Source organism: Passer domesticus, chromosome 1, assembly GCF_036417665.1.
Source record: "Passer domesticus isolate bPasDom1 chromosome 1, bPasDom1.hap1, whole genome shotgun sequence".
NCBI lineage: Eukaryota > Metazoa > Chordata > Aves > Passeriformes > Passeridae > Passer > Passer domesticus.
Genome location: NC_087474.1, coordinates 33,195,063 through 33,219,544, shown reverse-complemented (window position 1 = coordinate 33,219,544; position 24,482 = coordinate 33,195,063). Strand labels below are relative to the sequence as shown.

Below are 24,482 nucleotides of genomic sequence, written 5' to 3'. Positions count from 1 at the left end.
GTGACCTGATGAATGAATTATTACAAAAAGGAGAGGACCAAATGTTTTCTGGCAACTTTGCTAGACATAAAGGTTGCTCTTTTTAACCCTTTAAAATGCCCTTTAATCAGTGGCAGTGGCCCTAAGTGAACCATTTCTGATCTAATGAGTGATTTACTTCTCTTAATCTCTCTGAGATTTGCTTCTGCTTTTAGAACAGGAAAACTACAGCTATCTTATTCTTTCTTTCTGTTTTGCACCTTTCACTACCTCCTGTATGAATCTAGAAATATAGTGGGTGGTAAGAGCTCTTTCCCACGCCAACAATTTCAGCTTCACATTGGGAACACATTATCTGGGACAAAAAAAAAAGTTTATGTCTTTTACTGGTTCTTAATAATTATTTTGGTCACTTGAGAGTAGAAAATACCATAATACATTGGCTTTTCTTGGGATATGATGGCAAAAGTACATTCAATTTAATTGTAAGGCAACAAATCAAGATGCATGATTAAGCAATGTGGAGTCAAATACAGTTCAGTGTTGATAAATATAAAGTGATACTCACTAAGGAAAAAACACTTGATTAATTCCTCGTTGCTGCCTGATTTTGAATTAGCTGAATGCACTTCAGACATTTCCTTTTTTTTTCATCCACTCCCTGTATATCCTTGTATGCTAATTAGTGAGAGCTTCTATTTAATATGGATCAGCTTACAAAATAAATAAATGTTAAAGTTTATGAGAAGCAGCTCTGAAAAAATAATACCAAATTGTAAATCCAGTGTAGAAATAAATGACTTGGCACACAGATTTATGGTTAACGTATTCTGGTTTTACTGCTTTCACAAGGATGCAGCTAAAATGGGGAGACTTTCAAACTGTTGAAATGGAATTTGAAAAACAGTAAAAGAATGAAAATAATGAGAGTTTCCTTTTTAAAATTAATCTCTGAAATTAGATACTAGTGGAAAATACACTGGCATCATGTTTGGCTTTTCTCAAGGTGTGATGGTAAAGGGATATTCAACTAAATTCTAAGGCAACAAGCTAAAAACTAACACCCAGGTTTCTTCTAATGTAATATAGTATTAATCTGTTAAATAAATGCATTGATTTATTATTTAAGTCAGAAGCTTTTTAGGATTAAATTAAAGAATTAAGTCGATATATGCATGTACTGAGAACACCCACAGCTTCATTAGACACAATTAAATAAAAATTTAGGAGGCATGTGCATTTTCATACATCACTGCACCAGGCACCTAGGAAATGACAGAGGTTAAGAATAAATAATTTTCATGTAGTATTTCAGCGTTTCAGGTTGAAAAACGGAACTGCTTGACTCTTCTTAACTCTGGAAATTTTGAATGTATATGTAGGTGAGACTAAGTTGGTCAATCAGTTTTCATGAGAACCATGTCAGTTTCAAAGGTGATACAAAACATCAGTTCAGAATCCTGAATAAGACAGGAAAAAAACTTTCTGTGAGAATTGCATGAACAGACTTTCAAATTTCTTTGGCGTTTTTGAAAGGAAACCACCATGATTTTATAGCTTGGTGTACAAATGTCGGTGCATTCACCTGTCTTACTTCTGGAAGGGATCAAGATACTTGGATAAAAGAATCGACAAAAGGAGCTATTTCTCCAGTGTCTACTTGTGTTAATTTTCTTGGTGGGAAGTAACTATATTCTTTTTCTTAGCAAGAAAGAGAACTACTAGGATCTTGGATGGCAATCCTGCAGCTAAGCGATAAAGAAAGTGAAATTACTGTTTGATGTGGTTAGGGTGGATCAGTACTGGATAATACCAAGTGGTGAAATCCTATCATCTTGAAAGTATATCTCAAGTGACAGAGTTAGCTGACATCAGATTGTCTCCATTTTATTGCAATACCTGTCTTTAGACTACCTGTTCATGTCTTTTTTTGCCAGTGGAACATGGGACAGTATTGCTTCTTTAACTTCCATTTATGTAGTTGTATCTTGGTTTGTAATAAATAAATAAATGTTAATGTCACATAAATAGAGAAGAGTAGCCTGAGTCTATTGTTGTCGAGTCTGACAACAACAATTGCACTATTGTTTGAGACAGCTTGTAGCAAACTTTATGTGTTTTCTCAGATACCAGTAGTCTGAGGGTGGTGTCATCAGAACTGTCTCTGTATTATTTTGTTTGGAAAGTGTAGCTCAGGGTTGCTTCAAGGAAACAGAACTTTCCAAGAGTGCAAATTTAGCCTTGCATAGGGATACTATGTTTTTTGTAGATAGAAGGTAGAATGAAACTCGTTTGAGATTTTATATTCTCTCAAGACTTCCCATTTTTTAGTAAATACTTTTTTGTGCCATGTTCTTAAGAATGAGAGGTTGGGGAGAGAAATGTGAGTTCCATGCACATCCTCCGCTGATTTTCACAAGAATATCTCTGGCTTCATTAGGAGTGAGACTCTTAAAGCTCATTCAAAATCCATGTTTCTAAAGCAAAACCAGATGTGCCAATAGTGTGCATTTTCAGTGTAGTTTTCTTTTGCTCTTTTTCCTATCTATCCCTGCCCAACTCAACAAAAAAAATTCTTTTGGACTGATTATTTTTTTTACTTCTTTGAGGCTATTCATACCATTTGTTAGGATCCTTCAGTAAGGCTGTTAAGTTTTAGCTTAAGTTACCTTGCTTAATTGGATTTGTGTACCTTTATAAAAATTGAAAAATAAACATGAGGCTGTTTTAAAATTACTTTTTCTGTTTGTAACATTGTTGTTATGAATTTCAATATCCATTTTCTAATGTACTTTCATGTAGCTTATTTTTTTAATCACGTGCTGTGTTTTACATAAACATCTTTCCTTCTCCCTCCCACCAATTCACAAATTACAACAGTTTTGCTGTTGTGCAGTGTAATCAACTGTGTCTTTCCCTATCACTATCAATTTTCCCATTCATCCTCCAGTCCTACTATCATATTTGACTTTTGTTCCTCTTTTCCAAGAAATTATGTCTGTTCTACAGACGTAGTCTGTTCTACTACAGATGTTTCACTTAAAATTGTTTGAGAATGTTCCCATAGTATTGGCATGATCATGGTCCATGACCCAGTTATCTCAGGCTTTGGCAAATTGCATATTTTAATTTCTCCTTGGCGTCTCATGATCTTTATCTCTCTGCTGTTTTCTTTCACCTAAGTCTTCATTTTTTGCAGTCTGCTGTAAATGTGTTCCTGGAATCCTTTTCCTGGATTCTGATCTCAGACTGCATTGCCTCTCCTCCTCTTCCAGAATTTAACGCAGCAATGCCTCTCTCTTGAATATATCTCTTCCCATCTCTCTCACTCATGCCAAGTGTTCTGCCAGCACAATGTGCTGTGCCATTTTTCCACTTTGTCCCAAAGTTTGACTCACACCTTCCTTCACAAAAGCTTAGATTCCTGGACATTCATCAAGTCATTGTCTTACGACTGCATCTAGTATTTTTCCCCACAACCTTCCAACACTGATATTTTATAAATTTGTTTAGCAGTCATTTTGGAAGAGAAAACCTTTTAGGATAAATGATAAGTTTTTGAAGTAGATCTCCCCCTTCTCCTCCTCTCTTTACCAAAACTCACTGTTGAAAAGATGAATCAACACTTTAAAAAGTGACTTCGTTCCTATGAGGGGAAAGAGAAATAGGTTCGTAAGATGTGGCTTGATTTGTTTTCATCTGACCTAAGACCTGAATTGGTTACAAAACACACTAAATATTGATCTACCTGGGGGACTGTGCTGTAGCTTTGTACTCACTATAGGTGCATTCTTTAGTTTAGAAAATATGTCCAGTATTCTTCTTCTCTAAAAGTATTTCCACTTGAGAAGTAGAAATATATTTTCTTAAATGCTAGATACAAGACTTACACCAGTTTGTTCTAGCTAGCAGTGTTTTTTTTATCTGCTGATATTTCTTATGTCAGCTTTTGAATAACTTTTCAGAATGAAGGCATGCAATTTCACAATGATATTTTGAGCAGAAATTTTGACGTATATGCTGAACAAATCAACAATATGATGCTTAACTCTTTGTTTCTAAATCTTCACCAAACTTTCCTAGTTTACGTCTTTGTGCTTACATGATGACTTCTCTAAGTAAAATCTTCCGTATCTCTGCGTCAGGGGAAACTACCAATAGCTCTGAATTACATCTGAATTAAATTCAGTAAATAAATATGTGAGAGAAGCAGGCAGTTATTGCTACAGCAGGCCTGCTACTTGAGCAAGTCTGAACACCAGCATACTAGTTTAAATTGCTTTTTGTTACCTGCACTCCTGTGTTAAAGCCAATACCTCAGTTGCAATTCACTGCTTTCTTGAATATTCTGTCATGTTTGTTTGCATTTTAAAATACTAGTTAGATGATCTAGCATTCTGTCAAAATTTTATAATTCCCATTTCTAGTGGTAAATTATGTAGGTAGTGTGGCTTTAATTCATGTTTGATTCGATGCTGTATGTTTTTAAATTAATTTCTCTCTAAGCTTTTTGCAAGGAATAGTAACCCACTGCAGAGAGGTTACAGTACTATGGACTCTGTCTGTTCTGCCTTAATGATACAAGGGAATAGTTGAGCAAGAATAAATGAGGTACTTTTGGTGAGTAGAAATGTGAGCTGACTGTCAGTGTGAGATTGGTTCTAGGAGCAGTTAGCCAGCAGTAATAGGGCACACTTGAGTAATTGAATTTGCATAACAAGGCTTGCTGAAGAGATCTGACAGGCCCAGAGATTTGTCTGGCTGGAGATCTCCAGATGGACGTGACCACACAGCAGCTGGGTGGCACGTTTCTCAGCATGGTCAGCAACACCCAGACTGTCAGCTGGCCTCTGCAATTGCAAAGCCCTGGCAGGCCAGCTGGTGGCTTCTGACAGCCAGTGGCCCCGTTAGAGAATCTTTTCATTCTGCCTGTCAGGGTACAGGACCTGCAGGGACCAGTGGTAAGATGTAACAAGTCACCAGTGAGAGTTGTTAAGATGCTTCAGAAACCTGCTTCTGTTAAATAGCTGCTGCTTTACCGCTGAGAGTGAACCTTCTGAAAGCTTTTTCCATCCTTTAACAAGGACAGGACTAACCTGTTCTCCAGTATTTTGTTTGGAAATCTATTATTTGGTGTTTGTTTCTACATGTTTAGTTTCAATACCAATATTTCTGCATCTAAGCAAGCATGCCCAGTCAGTTACAGAAATACATTTTATGTGCTTATTACTTTTACAAGAGAAAATACTAAAGCTTTTGTTCCTGTGTCCCTTCCAAGGATACTGATATTACTGTATTTTAGATTTAGCAGTTTGCTTAAACAGAGCAGTTTATGGAAATACACTGTAAAGGAAGGCATTAGAAACAATGCAGGCAACAACTGTTTTAATTGGTTAGTGTGCATAAATATTCTGTGGGGTAGGAAAATAATATCCGTAACACTAGAAATCTTGTCCTTTTTCAACCCGCAAGCGATGCAAAAAATTAAATCTCTTTCTGCTGCAGTCCAAGTTGCTTGGTCCTAACATCCCTGAGCCCCAGCCACTAAGCATTGAGCTGTTGGATTTAAACTCTGTCTGCCCTTGCAAACTTGGGAAAGTTCCTGTTCCCCAGGAGTTTAGAATTCAGGTTGTTCCACTCCCAAGACAGTAAAAAAAAACGACTAATGAGAGTTACATATTCTCATCCACTTATTGTTTCTGTATTCCGTGGTGTTTTTTGCCCTGTTTACAAGGTGACTGAACAAGTAAGTGCCTGCTGTCTAACATACAGACTACTGATTTGAACATTCTTTTTTTTTTTTTAATATATGCAGAACCCCACCAAACTGAAGGAACTAAAAGTTGGTTTTTTGTTGGATATGGTACCCCTAGCCATCCTAATTTCTAAAGGATATCACCAAGTTAATAATTTTGGGAGGGCTGGAGGAGAGACGTGTTTAGTACTGTTCTTCCAGTGTCAGTTTCTGGGTTGTTCGTGTGGTTAGTTGATGCCTTAAGTTTTAGCTTTCATATTTTTAGATTCTGTACTGCCTAGGTGTGTAGCTCTGAGCTTCATATTAAGTGTTAGTAAGCTCTCTTCACAGAGTAGGTACACAAGACCATCCTTTTCCAGCTTGAGACCATGGACAACCATTACAAGTTTCAGGCCCAAAAAGCATAAACAACGGTGGACTAAAGAGAAAACAAGCAGGATGGGACTTCATAATCTGAAGCTATAATTGGACAATTAACCCCAGTATGCAAATGGACCAGAAACTTATAAAAGTGTGAAACCTTGTGACTGGTCATCCATTTTGTGACCATTTTGGATCCATCTTGGGTGTAGCCCTGGCCAGGCTCTTGTACTGCCCAAGGTGTATCCTTTAAGGCCTTTCAATAAATACCTACTTCATTCACTTAGCTCTGTCTAATCTCTGTATCAGATTCAGCCTCTCAAGGCATCATAGTCATCGATGGACTTCTGTCCAGTCACAGAATCATAGAGTCATGGAATGGTTTAGACTGGAAGGACCTTAAAGATCATCTAGTTGCAACTGGTCCACTTGAGAGTCAGTAGCCCTAACTTTTACATTTTTTCTGAAAAATTTTATGTCAAAGCTGAACATCAGACCCATCCTTCTAACTTTATTTTGTTTCTTCCTAACAAGTAGCATTCAGCATTTGTAAACCCAACCAGTCCATTACAGGATAATTACAGAATTACGGAACGGTTCAGGCTGGAAGGGACCTTAAAGATCACCTAGTTCCAGCAGCCTGGCATAGGTAGGAAGACCTTTCACTAGACCAGGTTGCTCAAAGCCCCATCGAACCTGGCCTTAAACATTTCCAGGCATGGAGAGTCCACCCTTTACCCTGAAAAGGGAGTACCTTTACAGGGTAAGCTGTGCCACTGCCTCACCACCTTCACTGTAAACAGTATCTTCCTAATATCCAATCTAAACCTGTTCTCTTCCAGTTTAAGTTCTGCTATCAGATTTCTGTCTTATTCACTCTATTATTCCTGTCACTTATCACCCTTATCACAAACTTTATCTAGTTCTTACTTTTGACTTCTGAAAGCTTGAGTGCCTTTGCCACTCTGAAGTCATGGCAACCTGGCTGTAGTCTCTCACCTCCCTACTCAATAATTTGAAGATTCTCCTACCCCTGGAAGACTCATCTAATTTAATGGTTCATGCCTCTGCAGGGGGGCTGGGATTTTCTGCCTGGACTTCCGCACCCTGGCTTCAGTCTGGCTGAAGTCTTCTTTTGATGAAGGGGGATGTTGTACCCAATTCACTTCCGATTACTTGGTAGAAGAAGGGACTTCCTTGTGCACAGAGGACTCTGTTGGTGAGTGCAGTGTGAAATAGCCTCACGAGACATCCCATTCATCCAGTCTGTGAGTCCACTCTAGCACACTGTTTAATGCTGGATCCATTTCTCTGTAAACAGACTCGTATTCCCACCTGAACTACTGCACTCCAGTTTTAGCAGGCTGGTGCCCCTATGGCACTGTCTGGAATCAACTGTATAGTGTCCTGTTGTAATATATCTGTTTCATCCAACTTCTACAGGATGCATAAGTTCCCTTTTGTCTCAAGGAGAGGTAGATGAGATTGTTAAAATAAGAACAAAAGCTTGACAGTTTGGAGGGACAGGTATGTTTAGTTTTTTAATCAAGAGCATTTTGATACCACATCAGACACTGTCCAGAAAGGCTTCTTTTTTGAAAAGAGCTCTGTATGAATGGAAAATGAGTAAGAGAAATTGTGAAAATAAAGACCACTCTGATTGTTTTATAGGCTTTCGACATTTTTACTTGTATTTTTTCTTGTCGACTGTAAAAAATGCTTAGCATGCAGTAAGTATTTTACAGAAAGTTCTACTTTGAAAGAAGTGGAATAATGCCATTAAACCTTTTAATTAATTTTTATATCAGTTCATCAGTGAAGGCTGAAATAACAGGTTATAAATTTTGTTGAATCCTGTGATGCTGCAACATAAACCTCGCAAGATTTGGCTTGTAGAATGGGAACCTCAAAGCATTTCTGTTCAAACAGCAGTGGTGAATGAGAAAATCATTGGTTTGTATCCCTCAGATTAAAAAAAAAAAGGCATGTAGAGAACATACTCAACAAAACTGTCTTCCTTTACCACCCCTGAGTTTTTGTTACATGTATTGTTTTTGGGTATTGTACTTGAAGTCTGATGTGTATATAATTGTAAGTCCATAATATAAATAAGAAGAAACCTTTTGAATGCACTTTTATCTGATGCCAGAAATGTCCTTTTTAGGACATCAACTTGTGATTTAATGGGTTTTTTTCATGAATTTAAAGATAATATTACTGAGAAATACCATTAATAGACTATTTTCTCCTGACTCAATAGTGCAAATCTCTAATCAAAACACTGAGAGGCTACCTCAAAATGAGAGATTTGGCAACCTTTGGAGATGCTTTCATGATCATTTTACTAGCTAACCCTTGACACAAGATAGAAAATAGCCTTTTTAAGAGTAAATGATGTATCTTTCTTTTTTTTTCTTTTTGTGTGTGTGTGTATTTTACACAAAGAAAGCAAGCAGTTGTACTAGATACACATATGTAGGGACTATGCAGAGACAAGGAATGTAGTCTCAAAAACTGTACTCTTCACACAGCAAAATGAATTGTTGCAATGCCAAAGTGCACCTTATATGTTTAGCCAAAAGTGATTAAGGAGCTGGTATTTTAAATGTTATAGCAGGTATGATTACCTTCCCTGATAAAGAGCGCGATGTTAGGCTGTGTTTAGCAGATCTGATTACTGTTGGTGTGTAGTCTGTGCCAATTTTAGTGATTTCTGGTGTAGAGGCTTTACTTTTATGCCAGTTGCTCAGAAGCTGGTTCAGAAGTTTAATTTCTTATGTAATTCTGAATATTAAATTCTAATTTGGAACAGTTATCTGAAATTACATAGAGTTAAAGAAACAACTATCTCCACTCTTCATTCATTACCCTGCTCTCCAGGAAAAGGGAGATGCAGGTGTCATCAAAGCTGTTTTTTTGAGGTTTCTCAGTACAGAAAGCACAGAATGACTTCCTGCTGATACTCTGAACATGTAGCCAAAGAAATTTGTACCAAATACTGACCTGATACTTTTTCTCTATTTTCCTTACTGAAGTCCCCCCAGAACTGTAGCATGTTGAAGAATAATGGACACAGAAGGAGCCAGAGACATACATTGGATACATGATTTCCCCCTTAATCTAAGGGAAGAGGCAAAATCCAAAAATTAGGAGAACTTTGGTGCTGGAGACTGTTCATTAGAATTAAGTCTGTATTCTGAAATAAATTGCTGTAGTTCATTTATCTTTCCCAGTTTTCTTGTCATTCTTTATGACTAAAAGCCCGGGCTGATGCCTGAGTTACATTTGGGAACAAAGAAAAGTAATGCATCCTAATTACCTATTTTAAGACTAGAGTTAGCACAGAAAGATTGCAAAATAACCTCTTAAAAACCTTATTTTCTGTGTTTATGTCAAGGAAGTGCTCTTCTTTCTTCATCTACATTTCTGTGTACTTAAAAAGTTAATTTGAAACTGTAATGTTATCTCCCTGTGAAGGTAATTTTTTTTTTCATTTAAGAGCTTTTAAAAGCATACTTTTAAAAATTATTCTAGCCACTGTTTTATCTTTTGCTAACATTTCAGAATGATCTTGTGCATTTTATAGGTAGCTATAAACCCAGTAAAAAGCAAGCCAAATTACTTTTTTTATTCCATGTCCTTGCTTCTTCATTATTTTTTTGTGAGTGAGGAGGAAAAACTAGTCTGAATCTATTGAACCAATTATATGCATGCTGAAATATTTTAGGGAATACTTGAACATGAGTGGGTTTGGAGTATTCTTTGTCTTCTTTCTTCAGTATTAACCATAATTCCATCTCTTCAGAGCATATGACTCAGTGCATTTCTAATGCAATCTAATTTTTCTAAATAAAAAATTTTGAAAATACAAAATCAGTGTGATTCAAGATGAGAAAATTGTTTGCCCTTAAGGGTGCCTGCTTCTGTCCTTCCATTGAATTAATGATGTAGCTTCTCTACTTAATTTTTGGTTCTTCCTTTCAACAATATTCCCAGACAGGATGCAGTTTCTGTCCTTCATCCTTATCACTCTCCCCTGTAAACCCTAGTTATATCTTTCCTTGACTACTACACCTCTACTCTAGAGTTGATACCTGCAATTTTACTGAATTTACAATGGTTGAATTTCATCTGGTGAGGAAGAGTGAAAGCCAAACTAACATAGCAGGAAAATAGAGTAGACTGAACTACACCGTTTGGAAAGTTATGTTTATTTGTTTGTCATCTACCTGCCTTTAGGCAAGAGTGGCAGGTCCCTTTTTTCTCCAAGTTCATCAGTGAATTTTATGTTGCTAGTGTTATAGGAAGCCACCACCGCCTTCAAAATATTTGTGAGATGGTTTGGCAATGTGTCTGTCCCCCATGGGAATTCTGGGTAAACTGTTATTTAATGCAGGTTGTGTATTTGATACCATGTTTGGTGCAGAACCACCAACTTGATGTGACTTGTAGCACCTACTGAGCAAAGTCAGGACTGTGGAGGGTTGTCACCTTAATCTGAAGGGACTGCTCAGTTTCTGGGCTTTGGTTGTGTCAAGGAGCTCTTTAGAAAGGAGAAGAAGAAGTTCCCAATCCCTTGTTCCTCTTCTTCTGCACAAGGTAAAAGGGATGGAATGGGGTTTGTTCAAACAGAACAAAAATGTGTATGGCACAGAGTCTCTTAAGAAGGCTCACAGAATGAGTGTACAGTGAGGAATCACAGAGGCAAAGCAGCTTGTGTAGCAGGGCAGGGCTGCAGGCTTTGTGAGAGCAGAAAATGCAAAATGTGAGAGCTAATCTGCAATGGACCAAGAGAGCACCATGATTGTGAAGGTGGTCATTAGTTGCAGGAAACAGAAAATATTTTTGACATCCTAGCAGGTTTACAATTTGTGCTTGATGGAGATCTAAATAAGAGCCCCTCTGTGTTAACTCTTCTTATTGCTGTGTCTGGAGTGGCTGAGGGTGAGCACTGTGGCTGTGCTACTGTATGGCAAACCCCTCTTTGCCTCGACGTTTGGAGGAGTGGTGCAGAGGAGGTTTTAATGGCTGTCAGATGTTGCCCCTTCGGGCTCACTGCAGCCAGCAGTACTTGCAGCTACACAGGACAGCCCTTGCAAAACAGGCCAACACTTACTAGTCAACTGGCACACAAGAACTGTTTGGTTTCTGAATGGAAAAGCAAAGCTTAAACATGTGTCTGTGCTGGCAGCATGAATTACTTTCCTGCTTAAGTGTCCAGAATTCCTTTATTCCTTCTTTACATTTCCAGCAGAGCTCTCAACTGGGAATTCAGACATCAGGGCTTTGTCCAAGTTTTAGTCAAGTCAGTTTGACGTGTTCCTCTTTCCTTGGCTGCTGGTGGTTTTAAGTCAATACTTGGAGTGTTCATTCTTGTCCCACCCACGGTCATTCCATTCATATGTGGGCAGTTTTGGGGATTTCACTCCGTTTTCTTCCAGTCCCTTGTCCTGAAAATCCCTTAGCTCTTTCAGTACCAGGTGACAACGATAAAAAATGAGAGGTGAAACCATTGTAGGTTTCATTTTAAAAGTAACTGTACTATGTTTTAACAATAAATCATTGTAGTTACTATGCTTGTGTCAGTTAATATAACTTGACAGATAAATGCCATGTAGTCCTCCTAGCTTCAGTCTGGGTTGTTTATCTACTGTTATGTAGAGAATCCTGAAAAGCTGTCTAAAAAGTTTTGCATCTTTTAATAAGGCTCCTAGCCAACTTAAATTTAAAAGACATATGGAGAATATATAGCAAGATTGTACTAACCTCATTGTGACTGGTAAAACATGTATTTTTTTCTTGTTTCCCTGGTTTATTCTCCAAATAGAACAGAAGAAATATTATTAAAATTGTGTTGAGTAGGGCTCTATCATGGTACTGAATTACAAAAGAAAAAGTCTTTGCTATAAAATTTAAAAAATAGGGAGGTTGTCCTTATAATCATGAACGTAACTGGCACAAGTTTCTAATTTTCTTGAAGTGTATTCAGTTTACAATGCTAAGGTAGCTTTTTTATGTGACCTATGCAATATCACTCACACAAGCTGTTTCCTATTTACAAATCAGTATTTTTATTGCCTCAGTGACCTTAGAAAAGCAAGAACAATTTCTGATCATTTCCTGATATGAATTGACAGTAGCAAGCCCTACAATAGCATATGCTAATTTTTTTTCTTATTTGTATCAACATGGGGTTTGTATTTGGACAGCCATTTTGAAATGTTTCACTGTATATCAAAATAATAAGTCCTAATGGATTGCTTCCTGCTTGACTAGGCAAAAGTATTTATTTCCTTTTTTTTTTTTAATGTATGCCCAAGCAAGTTTAAAAGAAACAGTAGAGCAAAATAAAGTAGATTTGCTGCTAATGGCCTTGCTTGATAAGGTATTTATATTCTGTGTATGGTTTTATTATATATTAAATTCTGACAATAAGGTAGCTTTTCCTCTCTGAGGTCAGCAGTGTTCAGATTAATCAGGTTGACATTTCATGCCGGTGGGTCATGAACTGTTGATAATAGCATTAAATGGTGATTCACTTGCTGCAGGGAGCACAGCTCATTATCCAGTCACTATATTAAATCATCGCCACAAACAGCTAGAGTCCTGTGTGTGTGCCTGCACACATCTGCACACACACACACACAGAAATCAGGGTGGGGATCTCTGTCCTGCAGCTATCCATTTCCCTGTTTATAGCAATTGTTAAAGCTCTTTCCAGCATACAAGGATGATGGACATCTCCCCATTTGGGAGACTGGAATAGATTTCTCTGAAAAATTTGTTTATGTATGAAACAGGATTGTGCCGTTTATTTTCTATCTTCTGTCCAAAAATGGGGGATAATTTTTTTAGGCAAAGTGAAGAAAAATACATATGCATCATTTCTACAGTGTTAGTGTGGGAAAAAAAGCAAGATGGAAAATTAAAACAATGGAAATTCAAGTTGCTTGTATTCATTGAGTATGAATTTTTATTTAATACTGTGTTTCAGGGGCTTCTATATTAGTTTCAGATGTGCTACTTCCTGTTAGAAACATTCATACTTAAAATAAAAATTAGATACTGTCCTAGTTCAAAAAAGAGTGTTTCTATCATAATGGAAAATTTTAAAATAGAACACCATCTAAACAGCTTAACAGTGGATTAACTAATTTGAATAAGGGAAAATTCCACCCTAGTGCTTTAAAAGATTTTGGAGGTAAATGCAAATCTTACTGACTTTTAAGCTGCATTTTTCTTAAATTAAATTTGAGTAAAGAGTACTGCAAGACACGTGTCCAGGAAATAATAAGAAATGTTGGGGTTTTTTTCTCCTACCTGGAGCAGAGAACTGTAGAGTTTTCTCTCTCCCTGTCCTCTGCCTCCTCCAGCTGAATTAGTGTAATTTGTTTTAGTACAAAACTGACTATTATTCAAAGGCAACACTTAGAGGCACTTCACCTTAAGATATACACAGGCTGGCCTGAAGTGAGAGCTTCTCAAGGTCATCGTAATTGACACTAGAAAAGTGTTTTATTTTAATATATGATATATTCTTAGTAGAAGGCATGTTTAATCAGTATAATCAGTATATAAATATTAATTAACATGAGGACCATGTTAGCCTCAGCATTAACTTTAAAACTGAGAAATTGTGGAGTTTTAATGTAGATGTGCTTTTTTTTTTTTTTGCTTTTTTTTGCTTTTTTTTGCTTTTTTTGTTTCTTAAGGTTCAATAGCTGCTAAAACTGCCGAGAGAACCGGGATAACGTGAAAAAGCTGTAGGCCGCTAGAGGTCACTATTTGGTAATCAACTTCTAATGAACCAGAACTGTCGAGAAGGCCAATAAATTACGCTGTGGATTTTTCTAATTATGAATTCCTATTTAATCATTCAATGACAAGTTAACTGTGGCAGCGGTTCTATGTACTTTGCATACACAGTTATGTTAATGTACTATTATATTTCTTAGGATGGAGGTCCTCCATCATTAGAGCAGTTCATTACCAAAGAGTCTCTTATCTAATCATAATTACTGATTATGAGAAATAATTAACTTTGTTACCCTCTTGATTCTGTTCGTTGGCAAAATGCAATCTTTTTCTTTTCTTGTTTTTTAAATAGAGAGCCAGGCCAAGTACTGACTTTCAATACCTTTACATTACAAAAAAAAAAGTTCAATTTGTTTTGTGCAAAATTGCCTAAGTTGCAGTGTTGGAATACTTACAGGTAGTACAGAAAAAGGAGATACACAAGTATTATAGTGGTTCTCCTTAAGTTGTCATTCAGCACAGTTAAATATGAAAATGTGTTTTGTTTTGTGAAAGTACAGCATTTGGAGCATGTAGACATTTGTAAATTTAAACCATATGATTGCATATTGGCTCATCCTGAAACAATAAAAGTAATAATAAAAATAGTATCTCTTCTTAAAAATATTTCCGTATTAAATTTAGAATTAGTTCATACATAAAGAAATATGACTTTTAATTAAATTACAAGGGTTTGAACCCATTGTATAAGTGGCATCAGATACATTTGAGAACACTGAAAAGTACATTGCATTTTAGGCTGGAGGGCAATGCTAAATCTAGTTCTTTGAAAGAGATGTGCTCTCTGTTTTGCAAGAGAGGTAATAATAGAATTATGTGTAGAGAGAGGATCCCTGAACAGGAAATAGAACTGGGAAAGGCCTTGAAACAAAGGGAATCTTTAAGTGGAATCTTTCCAATTTAGGCTGTTTTTCTAGCAGTTATTATAATCTTGCATTATTGTACTGCTTTGCCTTTCAGTGCCTTAAAGCTTTGAGAATTAACTTTGACTATGCTGAAATTAGGGAGCAGAAAGTGATTTGTTACTTTGTAGGTAATAGGCATGCTTTGAAATAGCACGTATTTTAGAGGAGAAGCTGAAAGATAAGACTGTGTGGGCTGTTGACTGTATCCAGAGGCAAGATTCAATGCCAAAGTGCTTAAAGAAGGCATAGACGTATCTGAAGCAATGCACTCTCATGATGGCTCAGATTGTCAGAAAAATTCTTGGTCTCATACCACCGATGACACTTGAAGGGACAGAGTTCAAAAGTTCATTCAAAAATGTTCAATGCAATCTTCACTACTATTATTTATGCATTTCTTTCCAGTTTCATTTGATAAACCTCTGTCAGTTGTCCTCTCACAGACTGTACCCAAAACAGGTAAAATTAAAACTTTCAGCTGAGCAACCCTCCAGGAGAAAATACTGGAGACTGATTTATTTTTAAATTACCTGTCTGACACTTCTTTCTGGCTATACATTTCTATTTTATTTTATAATTTTGTTAGATTCCTTCTGTTAAATACTAGGTACTTTTTAAAATGTTGTGTATATAAATATGTCCCTATTGATTGGGATTGGCATATGTCATTGCTACATCTTCAGCTTTTTAAGATAAACAAGAAATGCCTAAGAACATATATGCTATGTTATCCATCCCATTTAAATGCTTTTTGTTTTATTTTTATGTGTTTATTGTCTTAATTTTCTTATATTACATGAAAGGACTAATGAATGCATCAATAGAAATTTACCTGCTTCTACAGCTGGCTTTTTAAGAAGCAGACCTTTTATTAAGAACATTTGAACCCATACCTGTTGAATAATGTAGTTTAAATGCATATTTCAGTGTGATTATATTTTTCTTTTTTTAGTGATGTGCTTAACAGCTTCATTATTCAGGAAAAAAATATGCCTTTTTTTTTGGTTTTAGGGGCCTATAGGAAGGTAATATGATAAAATCATAAAGTACTGAAGTGTTTCAAGTATTTTGCCTTTGTAGAAGAGGATTGATGTCTTGTTAGAGTTTTACTAATACTGGAGAAACTGGCAATAATTTAAATATCCCTGGTTTATTTTTTCTTGAAGGTTCTTGTTTTGCTGTTATAATGAAAGTGTTTCTTAATCTGTTATGTATCTATTCCACAGAACTGTGTAAACATAGTTGCATTTTGCTGTGGAGTAAAGGTAGAATGTGCAAGTATTTTATACTTTCCAGAGATATTCAAGTCCCAAGTAGCAAAATCTGCAAATCTGGTGACATACAGCTGACTGCTTCCTGTGATTTAAAGAGCTCAGCAACACTGGTCACACATCTGGTTTTGTTGGTCATGCATTTGCATGTATGTTGTTCAGTCAAAATGGATGAGGTGAAAAGCTGTGTTGACAAGGTGGATTGCTGGATCTGTTTGTGGCTTTTGGTTATTCCATGCAAACATTAAGCTTCTGGAGACTTGATGTTTATTTTGGTATTGTCTGTGAACTGGAGTTAGAACAACTAACTGTAAGAATATAAGAATTGCTTTTCTGGGATTTTGCCTTCTTTTTTTCAAAGAGAACATCATAAATTATCCCTTTGAGTTTTTTCTTCTGTAGTCACATAACAGTCTGTTTTCTGGTTGCTGATCTTCTGCATAGAGTAGAAGCTTTTCAAGAAGGCGAGATTATGATGATACTGGAAATGCAGCTCTTCCCTCTTTCTAACACTCGACAAAAATTATTCTTGATTTTGCAGTATGTGATTGGGATAAACTTTTATTTCTAGGACTTGGAGCCTCATTGGTCAAGATTGGTCTACTGAATTCTAGTTGTGTGGTGGGTTAACAAGTGGCCCACATAGTGGAGGAACTGCATGCATGTTCATATTTAATTTTTGGACTTCTCCTTAAGGACCGGAATTTCAAGCAGTAGTGCTGGGCAAGATTTGTTTTCTTTGAAGAAGGACTATTTTCTTTGTTTCTTTTGTATTCAAGATTTCACATGTATTTGATGCTGTGCTTGATCAGAACCCAGCAACAGTTAATCAGACAGCTCAGTGTCAGGTACTTTACATTTGGACTGTCTGAAATCAGCTTTGAAATTTTGGGATCTTGTATATGTGGAATGTGTTGCTTCTGTTCATCCCTAGCTGTCCAGCCTTCTTGCTAATGTTCAGATAAAAAATTGGGTACTTGCTTTGAACGGTGCTGAGCTCTGTGCAGGTAGTTTTGCTGTCCACAACTGTAGATGCCTGCAGCTGTTGTTGTTAAGTTTTCATATTTCTGTATAGGTCTGGAGGTGAGATTTAGACCATGCATCTAAATATTAGTGATGAGTAAAGGAGTAGCTAAATCTGGTACTCCAGCAACACCAAAAGGATGTTTCTGTTGTCTATGATTCTGTGGTGGAGTATGGGTCAAAGGTGGAGAATGGGAAAGATGACTGTCATGAACTGCTGTTTCTTAATGTTTTAAATACAATATTTTGGGTAAAAATAAGCAGATAAGTTGATCAATCATGATGTATTTCCTTTCTTATTGCACTGCTCTTAACCTTTTTACTTGCTAACTTTTCAGGTGCTTTGATATTTCTCTTTGACATTACAATGACTAGAACTAAATGTAGTGCTTTTTACAAAATGCTGCAGACAGAACAATTTCATCAGGCCTTTCAGCTTGTATTTCTGTTGAAAAAGTTGAAGTATCTTTTGTGTGCATTTTGCCTTTTGCAACTTATTTTCTTTGGCTGATCCCTTGGAGGCATCAGTTGCTACTTAATACCATCTCGTAAAATTTTCCTCGTGCATCCCTCTCATATTAAACTGCCTCAACAACAGCTTCTAGTTTTTGCATGATTTATTGAGAGGGCATATTCTTTTCTGTGTTTTGGCATCATTCTGTAATACATCTAAAACAAATTGAAGATCTTTATTCCACCATCCTTGGCCAAGTTCAAGTACAAATCCCTATACCAATCTACTCAGGCCTTCTTTTAAAAACATAAAGCACCTCATGATCATTTTGCTCATTTTGTTTAATCAGTTATTTGTCCTTCCTCTTCCACTACTTTCTACCTTCCGTTTCTGATTATGTTTACATATTTTTTTCTGTTCCCAAAAGGGGATAACCTCTTCTACTATAACAAATGTAGGTACCTATTGTTTATATGCATGTATCCTTACGATTCATGTAAATCCCTAAATATGTTTTCCTTGAGGCCTCCAAGTGTACTTGCATGTACAGCAGCACTGCTCAGATTGGCATGTGGGACTGGAAAGTTTGGAACTGGCTTTGTCTTTAGACAGCACCTAGCAAAATTGGGACTCAACTGTGACAGCGAGTGGAATGCTGAAGAAAAGCTCTTAGAGCAGTCTCTGCCTGCATCTTCTACCTTCATATTATTCTGGAAGGCAAAATCTGTTTAATTACGCCCTCTCATGCTGGGCTGCCCAGAACAGGTAGCATATTGCTCACCTCTCTTGCATCTTTCTTTCAGTGTCTACTACTGCTAGGAAAATAGCTGCATGGAGCATTAATGCTGATGCACACAGTCTGATCCACTCGTCTTCATTCTTGCCAGTGCTTGTGGGAGAGGGGGTGGAGGAGGAGGAGGAGGGAATTATTATTCTGCTGCTGACACAGGGAGAATGAGAGTGGCTTGATGCAACAGAAGATTATGTTCCCTGAGGATAAACAAACAGAAGGAGATAAATTAGGAGAGAGGATAATCCTGTTAATATGTGCATTCCTTAATTCTGATTCAGTTTTTCAAAACATATGATTTCACAGAGGTTAGAAATTTAATTAATACCTGTAAACCATCTCTTCAAGTTTACCTTTCAGATTGTGGAGTAGTGTTTTGAGTTGGCATTTGAGATGCACAAATTTGCTTATAAACAGGAATTGTAAGTAGTAATATGAATATCACGTGAGGAAAAAATAATAATGTGCACATCACCATCCCTTCCTTAATTAAAAAAAAAAAAACACCAACAACTTTGGTTCTCTGGACTTTTTCACAATACTGTTTATTAGGAAGTCAGGGCAGCTTATAGCTTATTCCTTGCAATCTTCTTGTTGCTTTTTCAGCAGAAGCTGGGCCATTGTGATATTTATCTGAATTCAAACAAGGCTAATTAAAAGAGCTGCTGACAGTTGTTGTGATCTGACTTTGACTGGAGCTTGATGGTCATTATGGGTAAATAATGAACTAGGTCTGCAAATGTAGCAGCTGCCAACTTGGGATAGAAGAACAGCTATTGCGTCCAATTTAAGGATCTATCGACCGCTTCCCTTTTCCCTGCAGATCTTCTTCCTAGCAGAAAACTAATGTTTTATACTGCTTTGTTTTGTGGTTTCAGCTATTTCTAATATAGCCTATAATTTCCTCTTAAATATTTAACCTAGTCCATTATTAGCTTTCAGAGTTAACAACTTTTCTATTGGGCTTTCTTTGCATTTTTATTTTGTTTTGTTTTGTGGGCGGGTTTTTTGCAGTTTGTTTTTATGTACAATGTAACTGCTTAAATAATGATGATCATGTGTATTTAATTTGCCTGTTGCTGCAGAATAAAAATCCACTAGTTTTTTTTCTCTGTACAGCCATAATCTCACAAATTGTATAATTCGATTATGCTGTAAGAGATGTGTTTCTACGTCCTTAAGCATGCTTTTGTCTGGATGAATATTTGAGTGCTTGTTGTATAAATCTTGAAATCACTGACCTGAACCTCCATTTCCATTTTGGCTCAAAAATCACTAGTTTATGAGGTATGGTGATGCAAAGCTCTATTTGTCAGAAGAGGGAAACAGCAATGACTTTCATTAAGGGGCACTTCCAAGTACATTGTCGCTTCATCATGAGCTTTGCCTTGTCCCGTTAGCAAGTAGGAATGGTAAGGGAAAATGGCAAATTTTAATAATAGATTAATTCAACTTTCTTCTAGAATCCCCGGCATTATAAAGGCAGTACAAACCACAGAATTTTATATACAGAAGAACTTACTGCATCTACACAGCATTTGCTCAGCTGCCATTAGAAAAGGCAGCGTGCATTATGTAAAATGTACGGAGGCGCTTGTGCATTAGTGCATAATGCAGCAGAACTAGGGATCTTGCTGGGAAGAAATGATCCCAAGCGTGCCCCTAAAAGACAAGTCTTGCTTTGAGATATAATGATGAAAAATTGCCCATTTATTTGTGTCTTTGTGTTTCAGCAAAAACGAAACTTGGGCTCGTTGACTGTCGTGCTGCCGCGAGGGTTTTGTGCACGTTTGTGTGCGTCCGCGGGCACGGGCGTTTCTGTGCCTGCTTGGAAAGGCCAGCGATACGTTAACAAGGGGTTATGTTATGCTGGTTTATGTTAAACCAGATCACCCCCTAACATGTGCAGAGCCATTCATCTGTGTCACCAAAACCCAAGAGAACATCTGACATGGACTTCGAAACAGAAACAGTGATCACTTACAAATCAAACATGGCACGCTCTAAACCGATTGTGCACGGCAATCTTTTCGAGAAAGGACAACTAATTGAACATGATAAAGTGTAAAGTTAATTAACACCCTTAAATTTGTTGATTACTTTCACGGGATTATATTGTTCGTTGAGGAGCAGCTTTCTGTCCCAGCTGTCGCCTTTTTAGCGAATGTCGCTGGTAAACAATAGAGACACCATAACAAGTCGTAAATGGTCCCTGTGACAGCAGCCCCTTGTGAGGCTGCATCTGTAGAAAATGATTAGAACAATTGCATTTTAAAGACGGCTCACATTGCAGCCCGGTCCCATCGGTCCTCTTCTTTATCTCTGCTGATGGCAGACTGGTTACAACATTTAAGTTCTTTTGAGCAAATTAAGTGATTTACTGTGTTTTAGTTATAAGGCAGCAGAATAGCTTCATAGGTCTAGCTTTGATGCTGATTTTTATAATGGGGAGAAGCACAAGCCCTTGGAGTGGCAGTGTGCTGTGGGTTTTTTTCTGAGTCTGTTCCATTTACTTGTTTCCTGCAAATAGATTGATGATGGCAGACATTGTCTAAGAAGCAGGTAAAAAACATTGATACCCCACTTATATTTTATAAAATAACAAGTCTTTTCATGGTTATTTTAAATTTTATAGTATAGTTTTAAATATTCTTTTATTTCCAGTAGGGATTTATAGCTGATTTTGCCTTTACATGCCTTTTAATTGGTTTTAGATTTATGTATGTAGCAAAACAATAGTAACCTTTTCAGTTAATCTTTCCTTGTGTATCTTGGTTAACTTTTCGTGAGTTGCAAAGACAAAGTATTTCGTGTGAGCTGGCAGATACTTTAAAAAATCTGCTTAGTCCTTAAAAATACTTACACAAGGTACACAGATGCAGCCTCTCAAGCTCAGCCTATGTGAAAGAGAGCAAACATGACAAGAACCTGCTTGTTTGAGGCAGCTACAGTCACTTAAACTGCATTTAAAAAAAAAATAATCAGAATAAAAGACCAGTGTTCCCTTGCACTTCCCAAAGTGGAACAGGCAAAGCCTCAACTCCTGTGCTTGAAGGTGCAACATTGTAAAACAAGATAGAGGATTGAAACTCTAGCAATGTTCTTCTTGTTTGTTTGTTTTTTTTTTTTTAATCTTGTTTAGATCACAAAATTAGTTGTTAAAATTGCAGCTAAGTGTTGAATATAAAAACAACAAATAGATTATTTTTTGCTGAAGCTTCTTGATATTGCAGCCTTCATCTCTTACTTGTCCTTCAGAGACTCTGAAACAGCTCAGCTCGTATCATTTCAGTCTCAACTTTGTCAGCAATGAATTTTTTTATCTGCAGGTGCAGCACAACAGTGGTTTAAATATGTTGGCACAGGGATATGCTTGGGTGCATTGTCTTTCCAGCAGTGTTGCTGTTTTCAGCGTTGCCACTGTGATGGTGCTGTAATGCATAGCCTTACAATATCGCTTCTTTTTAACTCATTTGCCCTCTGTTCTTACAGAAATGTAATAAAGCTGGAACCAAAAGCAGATACTTTCATATAACACCTTTACATTAACATCTCTTTTCTAGCAAACTGTGTTCTTAATAATAAGCAAACTGATAGAAACTAAGGGTTTTAATGATGTAGCTATAGAGCTAAGACCTTTTGGGGCTTTTTTGGGAGCTGGAAGCATCAGTGGCAAATTTCAAGGCTTTTTGCAGCAACATGAAATACTGTTTAAATAAGCACAGGAAAGTGAATATGGAAGAGCAGCATGTCTGTCAAACGAGGCTGCTTGGTCTGGATGCTAAAACTTGAGGTCATCTTCAGACTGTTCCAGGGTAGCTGCAGCCAGTTCCTGTTGTCATGTGAGGGCTCCTAAGTTTCCATTCCTATTTTTGTCTAACATGTTGAACTTAAGAACTGCTCTGTAGCAGGTTCACTGAGCCATCCATTGGCAATCGAATGAGAAGCGCCTGGATTGAACTTATCCCACTAGTATCACAGCCATACGTGACAGGATGCTTTGAAGTGCAGTTCTTTATGTACCTCTTCTGATAAAAAACTTAGTTTTGCAGCTCTTCATCCAAAACATGCCAGTACACAAGTGGGAACCCATCTCCAAGTGGATATGCGGTACTGTAGTGCTACTCTGTAACTTCTCACCATATTTTTTCCCAGAGTCATTTTCTTGCATATCCCCTCAAATAGCTAGATTTCTTATATTTTTCTGCAATCCTCTTCCTGTCAGTTTATATCTGTGGGACAAACTCTGGTGCTGTTGTGACCTACAGACTTGATCTGCTCTGTGGAATCTGCTGGTGTGACGACATCGCAGGATGCTGCATATAGCTGTGGTTATCATCCTAGAGAAACCAAGTATAAGACTGCAGCCATGGGCTCCAGCAGTCTTGCTTTGCAGCAGAGGAGGAAATCTTAACACATGCTATTCACAGATACTGTTTCTCTGAAAACTATTCCCCAAGGATGTGAAGAGATTTTTTGTATTTTAGAAAGAACAGATAGATTTTAAACTACTTTTGACCCTCACAGTAGTGGTACATAAAACATTATCTTAGGTGGTAAAACTTCTTTTAAAAAATCAAAATATGAAAAATAATAGTTAGCATATTTAAATGCATTAGCTGCTCTGCATCTCCACTGCTCTCTTTAGTATTAAAAACTGATAATACTTAACTGGCTTGTGTTGTTGGTATGGAAGCTGTGATTGTGAAAGAAGGCTGTGCGTTCTTGTATAATGATTTTTTTTTTAATTTCTATTTTTAGCTGAAGTTACAGTTCTTGTACTCCTAGACTCCATGCCAATTTTTTTTTTAATTGCCAGTCTTAAAAATTTGCTGCATTGCTCGTTTGGTTCTGATAAAATAGCAGATAGTTGGCAAGGACCCTAGATGATAAAATCTACCATGAAGTAAATAGGTTTTTGTTTTTAAAACAAGAATTTTCCAAGCCTTCTGCATTATACAACAAATTGGTCTCTTTTTTTCTACTTAACTAATTTATTTTTGCTTCTTGAAATGTGTTTGAACAAGTGAGAGAGTGCAGCTGTCAGAAGATTAACCAGCTGAAAACTATTGTCAGCATTAATTTTGCTCTAATAAATGAATCTCTGAAGCTATTTAGCAGTCTGTAATCTAGATACAAGGCTATTGACCTATGATGGATAGTACTGGATTTTGTTTGTAAGCTTTGACTTAAATTGTCTACTTAATTTGCTGCAGGTCAGATCACAGGATTAGTGGTAAAGGCCATTATGTGGTTTGAATAAAAATAGCTAAAGGAATGGAATGAAAATCATTGTGTTTATTAATGTAGCAATCTTTGCGGTCATGTACATAGTGAACTAGTAGCCAAAAAGACAACAATGACCTGTTTGTGCTAGCTAGTTTGGGCTTTGCTCTTTGCCCAGTTCCTGTGAGTTGCCTGGAGAGGAGTTGTTCAAGTGAGATCAAGGATTGGCTGAAAATTGGGTGTCTCTCAACCTGGGCAGGAAGATCCTCACTGCTGTACATATTTCAGTACCTCAGCAGTGTTCTGTATACAGACCGATTGTTTTGTTAAAGCTGTGGGTCTGAGTTCTTCTGCATGCTCCAGTTCTGGACTTAATAGCACAGTAAAGACACAGATTTACTGGAGTGAGTCCAGCTAAGGGCCATGAAGATGGCAAAGGGTCTGGAGCATCTTTCATATGAAGAGAGACTGAGAGAGCTGAGACTGTTTAGCATGAAGGGAAGGTGCCAGGGGGATCTTAATAATATGTATAAATACTTGATGGGAGAGACTTAAGTAAGGGAGCTGCACTCTGCTCAGTAGTGCCCAGTGACAGAACAGGAGGCACAAATCGAATCTGGAGAAATTCCACCTGAAGCACAAGAAAACACTTTTTTTACTGTGAGGGCAGGCAAAGAGTGGAAGTTACCTAGGGAGGCTGTGGAGTCTCCATCCTTGGAGACGCTTGAAGGCTGACTGGACACGGTCCTGGGCATCATGCCTCAGCTGGCCCTCCCTGAGCAGGGGGGTTGAATGATCTTGAGAGGTTACTTCCAACCCCAGAAATCCTGTGATTCTATGTTCTAATATAGGCTGAGCAGGTCATCACTGGGAGCATCTTTACTGTTGCCTAGTTTTGCATAAC

At 37.2% G+C, this 24,482-nt stretch overlaps 1 protein-coding gene and 1 long non-coding RNA gene across 3 annotated transcripts in view; both read left to right on the top strand.

The window, feature by feature from the left end:
- HIBADH (3-hydroxyisobutyrate dehydrogenase) overlaps window positions 1-24,482 on the top strand; it is an 86,557-nt gene that overhangs the window by 44,184 nt on the left and 17,891 nt on the right. The window lies entirely within an intron of this gene.
- On the top strand, window positions 6,477-7,200 carry LOC135287590 (uncharacterized). Its single transcript, XR_010351185.1, has 3 exons — window positions 6,477-6,529; window positions 6,632-6,857; window positions 7,168-7,200. It is a non-coding gene; the product is annotated as an uncharacterized LOC135287590 (long non-coding RNA).